This window comes from Dermacentor silvarum, chromosome 3 (genome assembly GCF_013339745.2).
Source record: "Dermacentor silvarum isolate Dsil-2018 chromosome 3, BIME_Dsil_1.4, whole genome shotgun sequence".
In the NCBI taxonomy this organism is placed as follows: domain Eukaryota; kingdom Metazoa; phylum Arthropoda; class Arachnida; order Ixodida; family Ixodidae; genus Dermacentor; species Dermacentor silvarum.
This window is the reverse complement of record NC_051156.1, coordinates 181,277,674-181,295,231: the sequence shown is the minus strand read 5'-3', so window position 1 is coordinate 181,295,231 and position 17,558 is coordinate 181,277,674. Positions and strand designations below refer to the sequence as shown.

At 47.0% G+C, this 17,558-nt stretch overlaps 1 long non-coding RNA gene across 1 annotated transcript; it reads right to left on the bottom strand.

Moving 5' to 3' along the window:
• Window positions 1-1,740: 1,740 nt before the first annotated feature.
• Window positions 1,741-10,353, bottom strand: LOC125944094 (uncharacterized). Its single transcript, XR_007466120.1, has 3 exons — window positions 10,155-10,353; window positions 5,843-5,896; window positions 1,741-1,921 (listed from the first exon to the last, which is right to left on the bottom strand). It is a non-coding gene; the product is annotated as an uncharacterized LOC125944094 (long non-coding RNA).
• Window positions 10,354-17,558: the final 7,205 nt, after the last annotated feature.

The window sequence follows — 17,558 nt, the reverse complement described above, 5'->3', positions numbered from 1 at the left end:
ACTACAACGCAAGCACACGGGCGTTTTTGCATTTCACCTCCATCGAAATGCGGCCGCCGTGGCCGGTATTCGATCCCGCGATCTCGTGCTCAGCAGCACAACGCCTTAGCTGACCGAGCCACCCCGGCGGGTCTAAAGCAAATCCTAAGCGAAGAAGAGTGGACAGAACGATATCGTATACACGACGAAAGCGCTCGCCATCGTTATACTGTCACCCAGAAAATTTTATTATATGCAGAGAAATACATTTTCCTCGACATTTTTGAGTAGCTAATGCCAGAGCAATCGGTGGGTGGCAGCTGTATATATATATATATATATATATATATATATATATATATATATATATATATATATATATATATATATGCGAATGGGGCACTCTCCGGCTATTGCGAAAAAAAAAAAGAGTTTTTATCGGCATATTAATGCATCGTTAGTGGCAAACACGTCACTTTGGCTTGTTGAGCTTTCTCGGTTTTGTGACGTCACGTGACAGACAGGCGAAGTGTACGCAACCAGCAAAAAATTTGAACCATAGCGGAGGGTTTATGGCGATAATGGTGTAGAATTGGAAATAATTTTTTTTTATTTCTTCGGCCTATTCATGCATAATCAGTGTGTAAATGTCATATCAGATCTGGAGTTTTCGATGTTTTCATGACGTCGCATGACCGTCAGGCGAAGTGGCGGTGGCCAGAAAAATGTTTAACAATCGTGGAGGGCTTCTGTAGAATTGTACTATCAACAGATAGGAATAGCTGTACGTTAGAGCACCCCAGAAAAAAAAAAAGCATCCGTGGTTAAATGGTTGGAGCCAGGCTTCAATATCCCGACCATTGGACATGTATATTTACTTTATTTATTTATAAGAAGAAGTAGTGACATCTAGGATCCGAGGCTGGACACCGGAGGGAATAGACAAAAAAGCCTAACGCTTTAAAATACGAAAAAGTATCTGCTATACAGTGAAGGTCACTACAAGAACGTTTCTACTGCGCAGTATGGTTGACCACAATGTCCAGAGATGTCACCAGCGTATACACTCGGGTGGGCTTGCCGCAGTATACTGGTACACGTCAACGCTAGTAAGACTACGCGGTGTGTGCTAAACCAGGTATACTGGCCGTGCGTGATGCAGCATGACATAAAGCAAAATTGGTTGAGGTTTAACTCGTGTAAACCTAGTTATCACGAGCTAAAGGTCTGTTTGGCTTGGTTTTGCAAAGACTATGCACACAGTGTTTTATTAATGCACGCTTCCGCGCTTGGTGAGCTTCTCTATAACGTGCTAATCTGGCCTTCCTTTGCTCCGGTGTTTCAGCAGCCAACTTTGCCTTTGCTCGAGATGTCGCAGCCCTCTGTCTAGTTATATCTACTGGATGACTGGATTCAGCCTGTCGCTCGCGCTGAAGCGCATGCGCAGACGGCCAATTCGGCGCGCCAACCATGGCGAGGACTGAGCGACCAAGCAGCCGTTAAACACTCGCCTAGTCACGTGGTACCGTAGCGGCGAGGCTCGGAGCGAGCGCAGCTGCGACGCCTCTCCGCAGCAGATCACGTGGCGTGACGTCACACCTGCCACATTTGCGCTCCGGCGGCTCGCGCTCCGGCGATGAATAACCTTGCGAGACATGGCGTAGTAGAGCTTTCGCTCTAAAAAAATGACGAATCTGTGATATCAATTCGTGATCACTGGTACTAAGACACATTGTTTATGTATCGAAAAATATATTTTAAAGTATTATGCGACTGGCGCTTTCTACTGTGTAGTCGGCGACGCAACCGGTGTCTTCAGGTTGACGAAAACTAAGGGTTGTCTCAGTGCGCCCAGCGGATTGAAGAAGAGGACGACGTTCGAGGACGGCGGGTTCTCTTTTAGTTCCTTGTAGTAGCCGTGGATGTTGTACAAGATGATGGCCTGAAATGTGAATGGATCATTGGCATAGGGGGAAACAGCATCAGAGAACGGGACGAAGAATGTACAGACACATAAGGCACTCTTACGTTTTTTGCGTTCGAGTGGACTACCTGACAGACTTTAGTTCTCACGGACGTTTCCAACCTCCTCTATTTTTCTTTCTATTTTTTTTTAATTGCTGATTTTTCTCTCCCCTTGTCCTTCCGCCTTTCATTTCCCCTTCCCTTTCCCCAGTGCAGGGTAGCAAACCAGAATCTTGTAGGGTTAACCTCCCTGCCTATTCCACACCGTTTCTCTCTCTTCTCTCTCTCTCTCTTTATAAACCGGAATTTATCACACTGACCGGGAGACGGAGAGGTAAAAGAACGTTTACTAAACAAAAATAAATAAAAAGCAACCTCTGCGGTTCTTTACGAGGGGCGCCTAGCTTAAGTCGATGTTTTACACTTCAGCATTCTATAACAGGCAAGTTGTTGTGTACACGGCAACTTTCAGATGAGCAGGATTCCTTTTGGAAAGATCCAATTGTTTAAATTGACAACTGGGCTCCGGAGCCAAAGAAAGCCTGATGTTTCACACCAACCGGAAATAATGGCCAAGCAGGAAGAAGTTTCAGCGGAGAACCACGAGACAGGCAATCGATAAAGTACGTACTCGTACAAGACCTTCCGGCGAACTACGCGCACGTCGAAACAACGCGATTATGCGGCAGTATGCAACGCTGGAGCACTTCAGCAGGATTGTTTAAAAAAAACACCGCATATCCACGGGGTGAATGATGATGAGTGGGCGAAGCTCCGGAGGGAATCATCGGTAAACCGTGAATCTTCCGTGTAATTCGCCAAGTCTCGCCGCACTAAATCGAACGATTGACTTCCACCAATGACACGCGCCATATGTGACGTCATTCCTATTTTATAACAGCGCCCTTCATTATAATTGCACCATCTCTCGCTTAAGGGGACGCTAGCACAAACGCGTTAGAAACGTGCAGTACTCTAAGGGGAAGAGGCCACAGCGTCTTACGCAGCCGTTTACACATGCCGGAACGTGCACCGCGTTTGCCGACGCCATCAGCGTTTATGAATACGGGGGTAAGGCGGAGGCCCACAGCGTCTTACACCAGCTTCTTGCACGGGCCGTAACGCGCTAGCACAAACGCGTTAGAAACGCGCAGTCTTTCGTTAATGTTGGGTATTTATTGCCATCGGGGTGCGTCTATCCATGTGCGCTTCGTGGCGTAGTGTCCGGACGAGAACCGGCGTATTCAGCATGGTATGGTCAATAAAGAAAAAAAAAAAGCTTCGTGGCGTAGTGGTTAGCGCCACGCGTTCAGAAGCGAGGGGTCCCTGGTTCGATTCCGCTACGGCCACAACTCTCGGAATTTTTTTTTCTCATAAAAGTAGACGTGGCTACCTACTACGACGACTACTACTACAGAGGAGGGACAGACCCACACCCTAAGGAGCTTCGCCCCTAAAAGGTCGTACAAAGCCTGTAAAATTTATCTTTTAGTCGGGGAGCGAGTTGATTTTATCCTGTGTTTAAAGAGAACTTCTCTCCCTTCTAAACTGCTAGCCTTTTTGTCCAGTTTCGCGGCGCTGTACTTCTATCAAGTTATAAGCTCGCCCAGCATTTTGTTTGCTGCGAAGAGAACACTGGTGTAAGACTGAAGGGCTTCCAGATAAGTTTCACTTGCGCCGATCTTCACGGGCTGCTTTGGGGCGCCTGTGCGATGTCATTATGGTGTAAGACTGAAGGGCTTCCAGATAAGTTTCACTTGCGCCGATCTTCACGGGCTGCTTTGGGGCGCCTGTGCGATGTCATTATGGTGTAAGACTGAAGGGCTTCCAGATAAGTTTCACTTGCGCCGATCTTCACGGGCTGCTTTGGGGCGCCTGTGCGATGTCATTACAGACCCTGGACGGCGCGTTAAAGCTTCTAAGGGTGCCAGAAATGTTGGCGCACCCGCGTATAACGCATCCACGTATAGTCGCTCCTGCGTATAGTTACAACGCGTCCCAGCAGTTCAAGCACCACGCTAATCTTTGGTATAGCTGTCGGTGCTTCAGGCAAAACTGGCAGTTTTTGTTTCGTCTCATTGCTCTTGCCACGTGACGCAATATTTAGGCGTCCTTACGCGCCCTCCTGACGCCCTCGCTGTAACGCTGAAAACGAGTGGGAATTCTTCGGGGGCCAGCCTGCTTTAAGAGCTATCGACCCGCGTTAAGAGGAGATTTGCTATGAGCTTGCTACTTGCTACAAATGTCCCATTTCTGACTAAAACAAAACAAAAAGAAAAAAAAAAGATGCAGGCGAAATGAAAGGGCGTCCTTGGTGTGTTGCGTCAACAACCAAGTTTTATTAAGATGTCCCAGTTTTCTTGACGGCCTAAGTTTTATAATTAATTTCCATTCCATCAAGTTTCCTTGTTATAGCCCAAGTTTACGTCCTACTTTTTAGTTTTACCAGAAACAGCGACCGTAGCCTGGAATTTCTTTCGGGGAGGGAGGGGGGGGTGTTGCGGAAAGGGAGTGGGGGGCTGGCGGGCGTTGTCGCACGTTGTTTTATGCCAGGATTTCCTGTACGTTTCGAGGGGGTACTGTATTTTCGAGGGCGTACGTGCCCAGTGCTCCCCTACCTCCCCCTGGCTATGCGCCTGGCAGGAAAGCAATAACTGTCGATTATTTTTTTACTCATTGCAATAATAACAACTGCGCAATCACTGCATTTTACTAGAACTTTACACTTTGCACTTGTTCTGAGTCAATCAAGTGTCATCACTTTTTCAGAGTTACTCATCAAATTTTCCTGTCATTCGTCGCCGTTTTACTCGTCAATTGCTTCGGCTAAGACCTCCTCCTGTTATATGTCTTTTAGGGTTGCGACCATCGGCCAATATAAGTAAGTATTCTTCAAACGATAGCTACACGAACGATAAAAAGGTCGCTGTTTTGTTCGAAATGCGAAGCATCGATTGCGATAGGAAATTATTACGCAGCTATACCAAGTAAGGATAGTAGTTTTATCGGCCGTATAAATTTGTAAACATTCGCTTACGAACTAAATGAGCAAGCATGGTGTCACGCGCGCATATGCAAACATAAACGCATGTCACTCGATGTCCGTGGACACACGCTGTCAAAACGCTGGCATGAGACAGCGTGGTTGCAGCAGCGAGTGAATTGACTTTCGTGCTGCCCTCTCGCTTCAACGCAAACTAACCGGCGAGAACAATAACGTACACGAGGCTATCAACCAATTCGGCGCACCTATACTCCCTCCATATCACAGATCGCTTTCAAGATAGGGCCCGCGTGGCCGCGCTCAGCCGCGCCATACACAGCTGCCGCCTCCCCTCCCTTCCTACCTTGTCCCTCACCTCGCCCAGGTGACTTGCGCGCGATAGAACGCAGTGCGCTTCCTCCCCGCCCTCCTGCCTTGCGCGCGCGAGATTGAGTCACCATCTTCGGCTCACCCTCGCACGCTTTAACTTGCACACAAACATACGGCACGCGGCCACAATGTTATCGCCGTTGGACTTCATACGGAACCTCACGGCGACGGCGACGGCAGAAATGCGCCTGGAGTGTCCATATAATGTGTATCGCAGTAAAACAAGCAAAATGAGCTTAAAAGAACAGGTGCAAGACTAAAAAAACTAGTAGGGTTAATGTAAAGCGACCTACTCTGTAACAGGCTATTACAGAAATTTAAACTAGACGGGACGTTATATTCAGAAAACTTAGTACGTCAAACTGGCAACCTTCACAGACATTGTAAAATTTGTACCCCAATATCAGACCTAAAATCAAAAGACTGTGACTTACACCGTTATGATGTTTTTGACGGTTATTCACGTTTAAATCGTAGCCAGCAACCGCTTCTCAACGTTTCTTCGTCAATGAAATGCTGGCTTACCTTTACTGTAGCCAGACACATGTAGAAGATGGCCAATTGGTAAAACACAACGTCCTGTAAATAGGACAAATATGAAATGTATGTAGACACAGCTGCTTACGTTAAAGCGGCGATTTCCATTGTACAAACAAGACGACCAAACAAATATTATTAAAATTAAAAAATGAAAAGGTTTCCCGCTGAAATTCCAACGTATTCAGCGAATTTCAGTACGCTGTATAAGCTCGAAATACAGTATTGAAGAAAAAGGTATGATAATTTAACTTTGGCTTTTGTGAGCCAAACTGCTCAGAATGTTTGTGCTGCTTTGGTGCTGTTGGTGCTGCTCAAAAAGTTGGTGCTGCTAGCCTAGGGCAATAGTCCCTTGAGCACGCATGCGCTGTCATCTTACTTTGTTCCTACTGCATAGCCCGCCCACCACGCACACAAATTGCGTATTCCAATAATGTATCACAGGGAAACCCCAGTGTCAACCAGTATAGTAAAAGTACGTGTACGCTGCTAAGGGAAATTTTAATGATAGGTGGAGAGGTTCGCCAAGGAACAGATTAGGCATGCTGCTAAAAGTTGAATATATAACAAGCTTGGACCAAACCACACGAGAAAAGAAAAACAACGAACATGCATCCACGCGCACAAGAACTCTTATAGGGGCAGCAGTGAGCACCCCGAAATGAACAAAGTGGAAAGTGGAGCTTTATGGCACCGTCAAAAAAAAATAATAATAAAAATTAATGCATCTATCCTTTTTTGGCTGCTCGACAGTGACGCACCGCAGCGTCTCAATACACATGCTTTAATACTATGTGCTTTCCGATTCTGTGTGTTTAGGAAGTATTCTGCTATGTGTGCAAGTCGACGCACATAATTATCATGTTTGTAGGAATTCAATGTCTTTACGGCATCTCAGTTGCTAGCGGGCACAAAAATAAATTAGTATCCATCATTAATCTACCTTAAATGGGTACGTAAGTCACATTCAAAGTTTTATGCAGCCGAGGTTTCCACGGCGCCAAAGTTTAGCGGAGGCGTTACCATTGGTGATGTATTGAAACTTGCCGTCAGAGTCAACGTTACTAGATTAGCTTCAGTTTGAAAGCTGCGCGGCGGCGCGTGTCCCCTTTCCGTCTCCCGCCGCGCGGTGGCGCTAGTCACACGCTCGGCCCGGCTTCGCGGCTCGTCGAAGCACGTTGCGCGAACCGTTGTTGTTGGTGCTGTGGTGATGCGCTTTGTTCATGTGCTTTGTTCTTCACGTTCGAGTCGTCTGACGTTATAAGTGGCGTTGTATCGTGACCAACCGACATGCCGCGTTGTTTCGTAACCGGCTGCAAAAGCGGTTACGATTCTGAAAGATCTGCCGAGAAGCGGCATTTCTTCCGGGCGCCTAGAGATTCTTCATGTCTTCAAGTGTGGCAGCGTGCGATTCCACGACTGGACAAGCAGCTCACAAGCTCTTGCGTTGTGTGCGATCTCCATTTCGAGGACAGTGACTTAGTGAAGGAGTTCGTGCACAACATAAACGGGGACGTTGTTATCATTCCGCGCGACAATTGGGCGCTCAAGGACGACGCTGTTCCCCGTTTGTTTCCGAACTGCCCTTCATACCTGTCGAAACCGGCGCGGAAACGTAAGCAACCAGCTTTGCGGAGGGCACCTCCCGTTAAGGTGCGCAAAAGGCAAGGTGATGGCGATGTTACAAGCCTGTGAGATGACGAAAGTAACTCCCCTGTGTGTGGAGCTATCGCGTCGCTCTACAACGAGCTCGTGGATTTGGCAAAAACAAACCAGAAAATTCAAGGCTGGTCTCTTGAAGTTGTTGACGCCAGTGTTGTGTACAAGCTCAAAATGGAAAATGCTGTGCCTAGGGTCGATAAGGCTGTTGTGAACCGCGCAGTTTCACATTCTTTGAGCGGGGATCAAGTTACATCAGACATCTTTTGGGACGTGCTTGATGAGCTGGAGATGGAGAACATCGATCGTCTTGGATGCGTAGAGCATGATGCTGCCTTTACATGTCAGGTGCTGAATTTTATTATAGTTACCAGAATGCACTTCTACGCTAGGGATATGAATCGCCGCCTTGAGAATAGCGTGAAAGCCGCCGTGGCAAATAAAAAGGCCCGTTTGCTGTAGATAAATGCGTTATCCATGGCCAAGTGGGCGCATAAAATTTTTTTGTAATTTTACAGAGTAATAAATTACTTTGTTGAATCAAAACACAAGCTCTCTTTCATCCATTCGTCCAGACACGTTGGTCCAGACTCCCGAGCAAGCAACGAATACGCGAAATGAACGCGGAGTCTCGTAACTTACGCAAAGATGGGAAACGACATCGCTGGCCTTAAACTATGTCGTCAAATAAACAACTTCACTAAGAGACACCGAAATAACAAATGAGATTGGCTATTTTTGTGTTGAGCAGTTTAACTGAACGTCTAACGCGCAATTATAGCTGAATAGCACGTCAGTCCATACCCTCGCATTGCTCTTCGCATTACCGCAGATGTGCACATCTGTGGTAATGCGAAGAGCAATGCGAGGGTATGGACTAGTTAAGGTAATTTATTCACCATTCCTGAGGTCTCTACTTCAATCTTATCGCGGAGGAAATACAAATTCACGTGTTGCAAACGAAACGCACTGGAACGCGCTCGGAGCAGGCGGCCGCTGACAGCAGAGGCAAGCGAACGCGGTTTTAGGGCCGAGAGAGGTGGCAGCGCCACCCCGCGAGAGGAGACGGAAAAGGGACACATTCGCGCGCGCGGCTCGGGCGGAGCTTGCAAACTGAAGCTAATCTAGTAACGTTGGTCAGAGTTGTCTTTGCATTTCATTTTACGGACGTAAGTGACGTTCTGCTTAGGTCACCCAGCGTTGAGCTGCAACGTGCTGGCTGCCCTCCGCTGGGTGACGTAATCAGAACGTCGCCTCGAGGGATGACGTTACGCGTGCGCTGAAGACTCCCAGTTTCGGTTTCGCGCGCTCTGATAGCCGAATTTCGTCCTGCCACATTTCCGCCGGTAATCGCGTTTTCCCCGGTCCAAAGGTGATATGGCTTGTACGGACCGAACGATTCAATGTGGCGATTACGATTAGCCCACTGATATCAAAAGCTTAAAAGATAATTATCTGTTTTTTAACAACGAAGCTGTTTAAGCCCTTGGTTAGGCCGCGTATATAGTGCGAACTGTGGGCCGATCCTGTAGTGTGCAGAAAGGGTCCAAGGGCAATGGCACATACCCCTCTGAACTAGCGAAGCTGTTTAAGCTCGAGGATGGTCCGTCAAGTGTACGCCGCAAAACCTCCACTTGACGATGACGTCACCATGCGTCGCCTAGCAACGCTTCGTCCCCAACTGCGCCAACCGCGTCGAGCCTTACCACAGCTGCGTGAGCCGTGACGTCATCGCGTGCGCCACATCGCTTCGCCTTAGCTTTGCGAGCCATGACGTCACCGCGCCGTGCGGAGTGGTTGCCGCGGCTGCGCAGACACGGAGCTAAGCCGTGACGTCACTGCGTTGACTCACGGGATATATAGCTGAGCGTCGCCGCCGCGGCCACACCAAAGCGCAGCCGCCTCCGCGCCAAATACATCGCCTCGAAGATGGGGCGGCCGAAGAAGAGGAAGCGCGACGCGAAAGCCGCCGCCCCGCTACTGGAGAGCGAGTGAGACGACTTCGGTCCGATCCTGAGTATATCATGCAGCCGAAGCGGCGGCGAAACGTCGGTGATTCGCAGAAGATCCGGAGTTATGAGCTAGCGAAACGGAGTAAGATCGTTTGAGCATCCATAAGCGTCCAGATACTTTAATGACCGAGTGTTCATTGCTCCTTGGGCTGTCGGCGATTCCGGGGTGATCTTGCGCAAAACGTGGCCGAGTCGAAGCATGACCTCGCAAAAACTTGGCCGAACCAAAATAAATCTATAGGTACCGTCGCCAGCTTTGCTGTTTGCCCACTGTTTGCGCCACTAGTTTGAAGCTACTCCTAATTTTTTGTTCATTAGCAACTAATTACATCGTATCACCCGTCCCCTGACGGGCGACACCGTTCGTGGCAGGTCTGCGAGGGTACTGCCCTTTTATTTCAAAACAGCTATTTTTAAATATTACTAAAAGACTTAGTAGGAAAGCCTATAACGATAATTTGAGAGAAAAGAAGAAACGAAGTGCGGTTTTAGAAGCTGTTTGACGGCAACAAACAAGCGGAACATGGTTCGAAGCAGTCGCAGAGGTTAAGCAGCGGCGTAAACCACTGTGTAGTTAAAGACAATCATTCAAGCAGCTCCGAGCAGCATTAAAATTTGTTTTAGCTTACCCGTACACCTTTCTCTTGGAGGGCGGATGTGGCTCCTTCGACGCGGACCTGTAATGGGGCGAGTCACTCTAAAGGGCTCACGGTATACTCGAGGAGCTAAATCTCAAAACACGATAATCAATGACACAGGGGACGGAAGCTGAATGCTACAGCCGTCACGGAGCACCGCAGAGCTGGAAAACAAGAACACTGTCGTGTTCTGATGCGCGTTTCCGTGGCTAACGTGTTCCGTTTTCTTATATTCATCAACGCAGCATCAACAAGCTCATGCAGCCGCTCTTGTACACTCGAGGAGCACTATCACATCGATCACGGCCACTTTAGCGTGTACTTTTAGCACACGACGGTGTGTGCATTTACGATAACCCTTCGAGGTTGGCAGTCTGACAAAGATACTGCGTACAGAAGCGGTGTAAGGACAGGCGGGGTGCTTTAAAAGGGGCCCTGAACGACTTTTTATCGAAGGTGGAGAAAGACATTTGAGGTGAAAGTAGCCTATTCCAGAAATACTTTGCCGCAAAAAGTACTTCAATGCGTTCAGCAGAAGCGGAATTATTGGTAATCAAACACGGCCTCCGCTGTGCTCCCCCTTCCTTCTTCAATGCCTTGCACTGCGAAGGCTAAGGCGGAGTGGGGCGGGGCCACAATGCTCCGCCTTCGAAACGTCACCGAGCGCGCAGTTCAAATTTCATTTTGGATGTGAACGTAGACGCCACGACTTCCGATTTTGATACCTACGAAGCGCTAAACATATAAGCCAAACGCGGTTGTCCTCAGCGAGCCGCAGTGTGCTTAGCCAGTGGACTCGTGGCGGCACCCCGCGGCGGTCGCGGCGTAACCAACCGCATCGACCAATAGCAGCCGCGTATTGGAATGTGCTCTATTACGTAATAATAAAGGCGTAATTACGTAATAAAGCACACAGAAGAGAGGGAGGATCACGGCCTCTGTTTGAACGAGGGCATTTGAGAGAAAGGTAACTTCGCGCTCCTATTGCGAGCTCCACGCACCGCGTACGACAGCAAAACTTGGCTGAGATGTTCACAGCAGGGTACGCTGCCCGCGGACTATGTTATTTCACCGAGCCCGAGGGGTGGTTCAGGGCCCCTTTAACTCCCGATTCCCCGTTGGCAAGAAAATTGGAGGAATATCGCATTCATGCACAGGCTTGCGCACCGGGATAACTCATGATCATGACATACGCCTATTCGTGCTGGTCTGTGACACCATAGGCTGAACATTAGAGAGGGGGCCTCGAAAGACGCAGGAGAGAGCTAGCGATCTTTGCGACATTACGGGTTCCCTGCTGCATGCAGGTGAATATTATTTGGCTCGCACGCTCATGGCAGCATTGTGTACGGATCACGAAAGTGCTTTTTTTTTTTCTAATCGCATTCAAGAAGTGTTGCAGTGAACTTTAAGTGTTCACGAACACATCAATGGAACGTGAATGTAAACAATGCATTGTGTCACTGAAGTGCGGTGGTTATCTTTCGAGACACTTACATTCTGAGCAGTGTAGTGGGATGCGGCTATGTGGACTACGCAGCAGAACAGTATGGTTCCGGTGTTCAACATCAGGAACTTGCGAAACGTCTCCACCACTTCGGCCTGCGAACGCGCACGCACACATGTTACGTATAGTTACGAGAGAAAGTAGCGTTAACTTGACAAAGACTCATGTGTAACAGACAGCGCAATCTTTTACTAACGGAAATTTCAGAACATTCTCTTGCCGACTTGGACCGCTGCGCCAATGAAGTGACCGAGAGGTGTTAAGTATATGCAACCACATGAAACTTATTTCAGGCATATTTGTGGCTTGGCGTCACGTGGCGTGGTCGGTTCCTCTATAGTTCGCGCTGCAGCGATGACACAGCGTAATTTGCTCGCGTTTTTCCTTTCGATCCGAGTGCGTTTAACGTTTTGTGAGCGGCTTCTGCGCGCAGAGCCTTCAACTTAACCCTTCCCCTTTCTGAACGTATATCTTTATCCTTCCTTTCTCATGCTGCTCACCAATGTTTAGGCGTTAATCGATCGCGCGTTAGACAGTCACGGTGTAGTCAACAGCCTTTCCTCTTACCTTCACACGCTATGTCTTCCCTCACTGACGTCACCTACTTTTTATCATTTGGAAAACTAAAACACAAGCGACAACAGACAAATTCTGTCCTATCATAAAGCCAGCTGCATGTCGTTCCATAGAGGAATGATTTAATTCCAAGGTTGACTCCACTTTTTGAGCAATTTGGTACTTTTTTTTCTGTAACGTCGTCGTACGATAACCCAAAAAAAAAAAAAAACTCTTTTTCCTGCTTCATCTCCTTGTCTCCAAATCCAAGCGGTGTGATGTACTTACATGAGGTGGACCCTGCTGGGCAGGGTTAGCCTGCAAAATTGCAGAGAAGTCAATAGATAGAAGGAAGTTAACAGTTTGCCGGGTACTCATGTGGATCTCTAGGCTGACGAAGTGTAAGCATTTTTAAAAGTAATGACGCAACAAAAACTTTCATCACGTTTTTTATTTGTTTTTTCAATATTTCGCGGGCTTTAGTTATGCAAAAAAAATCATTGCACAATAGGCAGGTCTTATAGTGCAGGATCGGGCGTTTTCTAGAACACACTACAAACTTTTCATTGAACATTCATCTAAGACTTGCGAAATTTGATAAATAACTATATTGAACATGGCGGGTATGACGTAGAACTATTGCAAATCGGCTATTAGCTCTCCCTGATAGGTAAAATCGGCTCCAGCTCTGCCCATATATATGGGCGGCCGCCACGCCCACATGGGCAGAGCTGTAGCCGATTTGACCTATCACGGAGGGCTAATGGCCGATTTGGAATAAAATCAGATTGGAATAGTTTTACGTTATACCGGCCCAAAACAAAACTCAATGCAAATTGTCTTGGCATGCTATAACATAACGTCTACAACAACCTTTGAGTTGCGTTCTGGACACCCGCCGGGGTAGCTCAGTCAGCTAAGGCGTTGCGCTGCTGAGCTCGAGATCGCGGGATCGAATCCCGGCCGCGGCGGCCGCATTTCGATGGAGGCGAAATGCAAAAACGCCCGTGTGCTTGCGTTGTAGTGCACGTTAAAGAACCCCAGGTGGTCAAAATTAATCCGGAGCCCTCCACTACGGCGTGCCTCATAATCAGAACTGGTTTTGGCACGTAAAACCCCAGAAAGAAAGAAGAAGTTGCGTTCTGCTACAGCAGTTTCGTGCATTTTAAATCTTTGGTCAAAGGTAGCACACCGTGCACGCTATTGTTGTGTCCTGCGTCTCACGCGATTTGGTCCTATACGTATTGTTTCCTTTCTTGATACCGAAATAAATATGCAGTGCCCAATGAATGCGGCAATTATAATTTGCATACGCTTCCTCTTTCACATTCAAGCGCGAATTCCTAACATCAAGAGGAGTTCTAGTGGGTCTCAATTATGAGAGTGAGCATGCTTATTCCGCATTTGGCTCCCTTTGCAAGATTTCCTCTATTATTCACCATTTCATTTAATAGGCTTACTCCGTTCGGATTTCAAACCGAGTAAACGTACTCCTTCGCGGGAAGGCCGCGGGGGCTGCATATATAGTTACAATAAGAGAGCCGCCAGAATTCCCCTGCATTTAGAATGGACGTTGCGATCTCCTTCAGGACGTACCGGTTGATGGAGTACTTTGATCAGCATGATGTCGGACATCAGGTTAACACCCGTCTCGACGCCGAGCAGGACATCGAAGATCAACCCTCCACCTGTCCCAGTTTGCGGGTAACAAGAAGCGGGGTGCATAATATCAGCGGGTGCAGAGGGCAGACCATGAGGTGACAATTTTCGTTTCGTCACCATCACCAACCTATTTAATGCTAACTGCAGAACGGTATCTACCAGCGATGTGCCATTACAACCATCTCTCGTCAGCTAACTATAAACTATGCCTGTACGTTTCCTAATCTCATTACTCTTTCTGTAATACTACACTGCATTCCACTGGACTTCCCTTACCTCGACCGTGACCTGTCTGACTTCATTTTTTTCTTCTAATCACAAATATAAAATAACATTTCAGGTGAAGTGTGCTCCTAATTCCTCAACGCTACGTCTAGTAAATTCCGTTACATCAAAGTTCCATGTCTAAAGTTTATGTCCTCTATTTTAGTTTTAGCAGAAAGCAATGGCGTAGCCAGGAATCTCTTTTTTTTTTTTTGGGGGGGGGGGGGGGGGGTTGGGAATTGTTTGAGAAGAGAGGGGGTGCAGGCGGGTGTTATCGCACGTTCTTAACTGCACAAACGATCAAAAATGTCGCGGCCTCGCCCGAAAGGTGAAGCATCGATTGCGATATAATTAGTAGACAGCTATCATAAGTATTGATAGTAGCTTTATTCGCCGTATAAACTTGAAACATTCGTAAATAACAAAATTACAGGCATTTACAATTCGTAACAAAATAACAGGCATGCATGGGGCCACGCAGGCACAGGCAAAATGAAACACATCTCACTCAATGCGCACGGACACTCGTTGTGAAAACGCTGGCGTGAGGAAGAGCGGCAACAACACCGAGCGAATTGATAATCGTGCTGTTTCCCGCTTCAACGCGAACTAAGCGGCGAGAACACATCGCAGACGAAGCTATGCGCCCTCGGCCCACCTAGACTCTGTACTCATTGCAGATGGCTTTCAACATTGGGGTCGCACGGGTGCGCTCGGCCGCGCCACACGCAGCCGCCGCCGGAGTACAGTTAGGTTCTTTCAGTTGTGGAATTAAGAACCAAGTACCATGTGTACCAGACAGCTGGAAGAACGCCAACATTATGCTAATCCATAAGAAGGGAGACGTTAAAGAACTGAAGAATTAATGACCCATTAGCTTGCTTTCAGTATTGTATAAAATATTCACCAAGATAATGTCCAATAGAATCAGGGCAACACTTGACTTCAACCAACCAAGAGAACAGGCTGGCTTCAGGAAGGGATATTCTACGATGGATCATATCCATGTCATCAATCAGGTAAGCGAGAAATCTGCGGAGTACAATCAACCTCTCTACGTGGCTTTCATAGATTATGAAAATGCATTTGATTCAGTGGAGATACCAGCAGTCATAGAGGCATTGCGTAATCAAGGAGTACAGGAGGCATACGTGAATATCTTAGCAAACATCTACAAGGATTTCACAGCTACCTTGGTGCTCCACAAGAAAAGTAGAAAGATACCTATCAAGAAAGGGGTCAGGCAAGGAGACACAATCTCTCCAATGCTATTCACTGCATGCTTAGAAGAAGTATTCAAGCTCTTAGACTGGGAAGGCTTAGGAGTGAGGATCGACGGCGATTATCTCAGCAACCTTCGGTTTGCAGATGACATTGTCCTATTCAGCAACAATGGAGACGAATTACAACAAATGATTGAGGACCTTAATCGAGAAAGTGTAAGAATTGGGTTGAAGATGAATATGCAGAAGACAAAGATAATGTTCAATAGCCTGGCAAGGGAACAAGAATTCAGGATCGCCAGTCAGCCTCTAGAGTCTGTAAAGGAGTACGTTTATCTAGGTCAATTACTCACAGGGGACCCTGATCACGAGAAAGAAATTTACAGAAGAATAAAATTCGGTTGGAGTGCATACGGCAGGCATTACCAAATCCTGACTGGGAGCTTACCACTGTCGTTGAAAAGAAAATTGTACAATCATTGCATTCTACCGGTGCTAACATATGGGGCAGAAACTTGGAGGTTAACAAAGAAGCTCGAGAACAAGTTAAGGACCGCACAAAGAGCGATGGAACGAAAAATCTTAGGACTAACGTTAAGAGACATGAAGAGAGCGGTGTGGATCAGAGAACAAACGGGGATAGCCGACATTCTAGTTGACATTAAGCGGAAGAAATGGAGCTGGGCAGGCCATGTAATGCGTAGGATGGATAACCGGTGGACCATTAGGGTTGCAGAATGGATACCAAGAGAAGGGAAGCGCAGTCGAGGTCGGCAGAAAACCAGATGGGATGATGAAGTTAGGAAATTTGCAGGCGCACGCTGGAATACGCTAGAACAAGACAGGGGTAATTGGAGAGCGCAGGAAGAGGCCTTCGTCCTGCAGTGGACATAAAAATATAGGCTGATGATGATGATCATGACCACGTGTAGAAAGCGGCGTATTACTTAAATGTACCCGAGAAGCTTCTGGAAAGCATAATTTATATAGACGCAGGGAACATTGGCGCCGGGGGATCGCGGGTTCCATCCCGACAGCAGCGGCCGGATTTCGACGGGACGAAATGCAACCACACCCGTGTACTTAGATTTAGCTAAACTTAAGGAACCCCTGGCGGTCAAATTTATTTCTACGGTATATTCTGGGTGTGACACGTGAAGTCAGAGAACTTAGTTCTTATGTAGTACATTTTCGCGCATCGAATCTTTAAAATAAAGCCAGGCATTCAAACGCATCAAACAATAGAAAAACATCTAGTGCCATACTGCGTTACTTTAGACAAGAATGTCACCTAGAGGGTGCTGTAGGTACTGTATAAATAAATAAATAAATAAATAAATAAATAAATAAATAAATAAATAAATAAATAAATAAATAAATAAATAAATAAATAAATAAATAAATAAATAAATAAATAAATAAATAAATAAATAAATAAAAGAATATAGTTAGAAACGGACTCACTTCCAAGAACTCTGTAGTGACCAAACACATACGAAGTGATGTTGTAGAAGTTGGCCATCTGCAATAGACGGTAAGACGGGTAAGCGCAAACGCGTAGCCACTTGTACAACTTCTAGCAACTCCCGGGCGTTTCAGAAACGAATGCCTCCGATATTTATGGTGGGATGAGGCGGAAATACAAGATATTTCTTTCAGTTTCGCCACTCTAACACAGCGGGGAACACCCTGATATTCAGAACAACAACTAAGTCCACTGTAAGTGCTCCCAAAGGAAGAGCAGTGATCCGCATTCGCTTTCCATGCACCATTCCTCGCAATTCAATTCGTCGAGCTCAGTCACGTGGTTTAAAACATGGACCCATATATCGTGGAGAAACCGCCATTTAGGTACCGCTAAACAACGCTGGCAGTTGTAACGTCAGCAGCTTGTCAACCTTTAGCACCTTGCTTCTTTGCTGACCAGTTCCGCCAGACAGCTCTTTTAAAATTATTTCGCCGACCTGTTCAACCTGACTCTTGAAAGCACGAAGCACACAAGACTTGCCCTCGTGATCATCTTTCATTGGGTGAGCAAGATGGCCGACCTCCGCGCAACCATCCCGCTACGAAAAACCGTGTTCACTACCAGTGAGCTAAGATCAGTAAAAGCAAAAATAGTGCAGTGACGCATATTAGCGTAAGTCACTGTGTTGGACCAATTGATGAAGTTAATCAAAGACG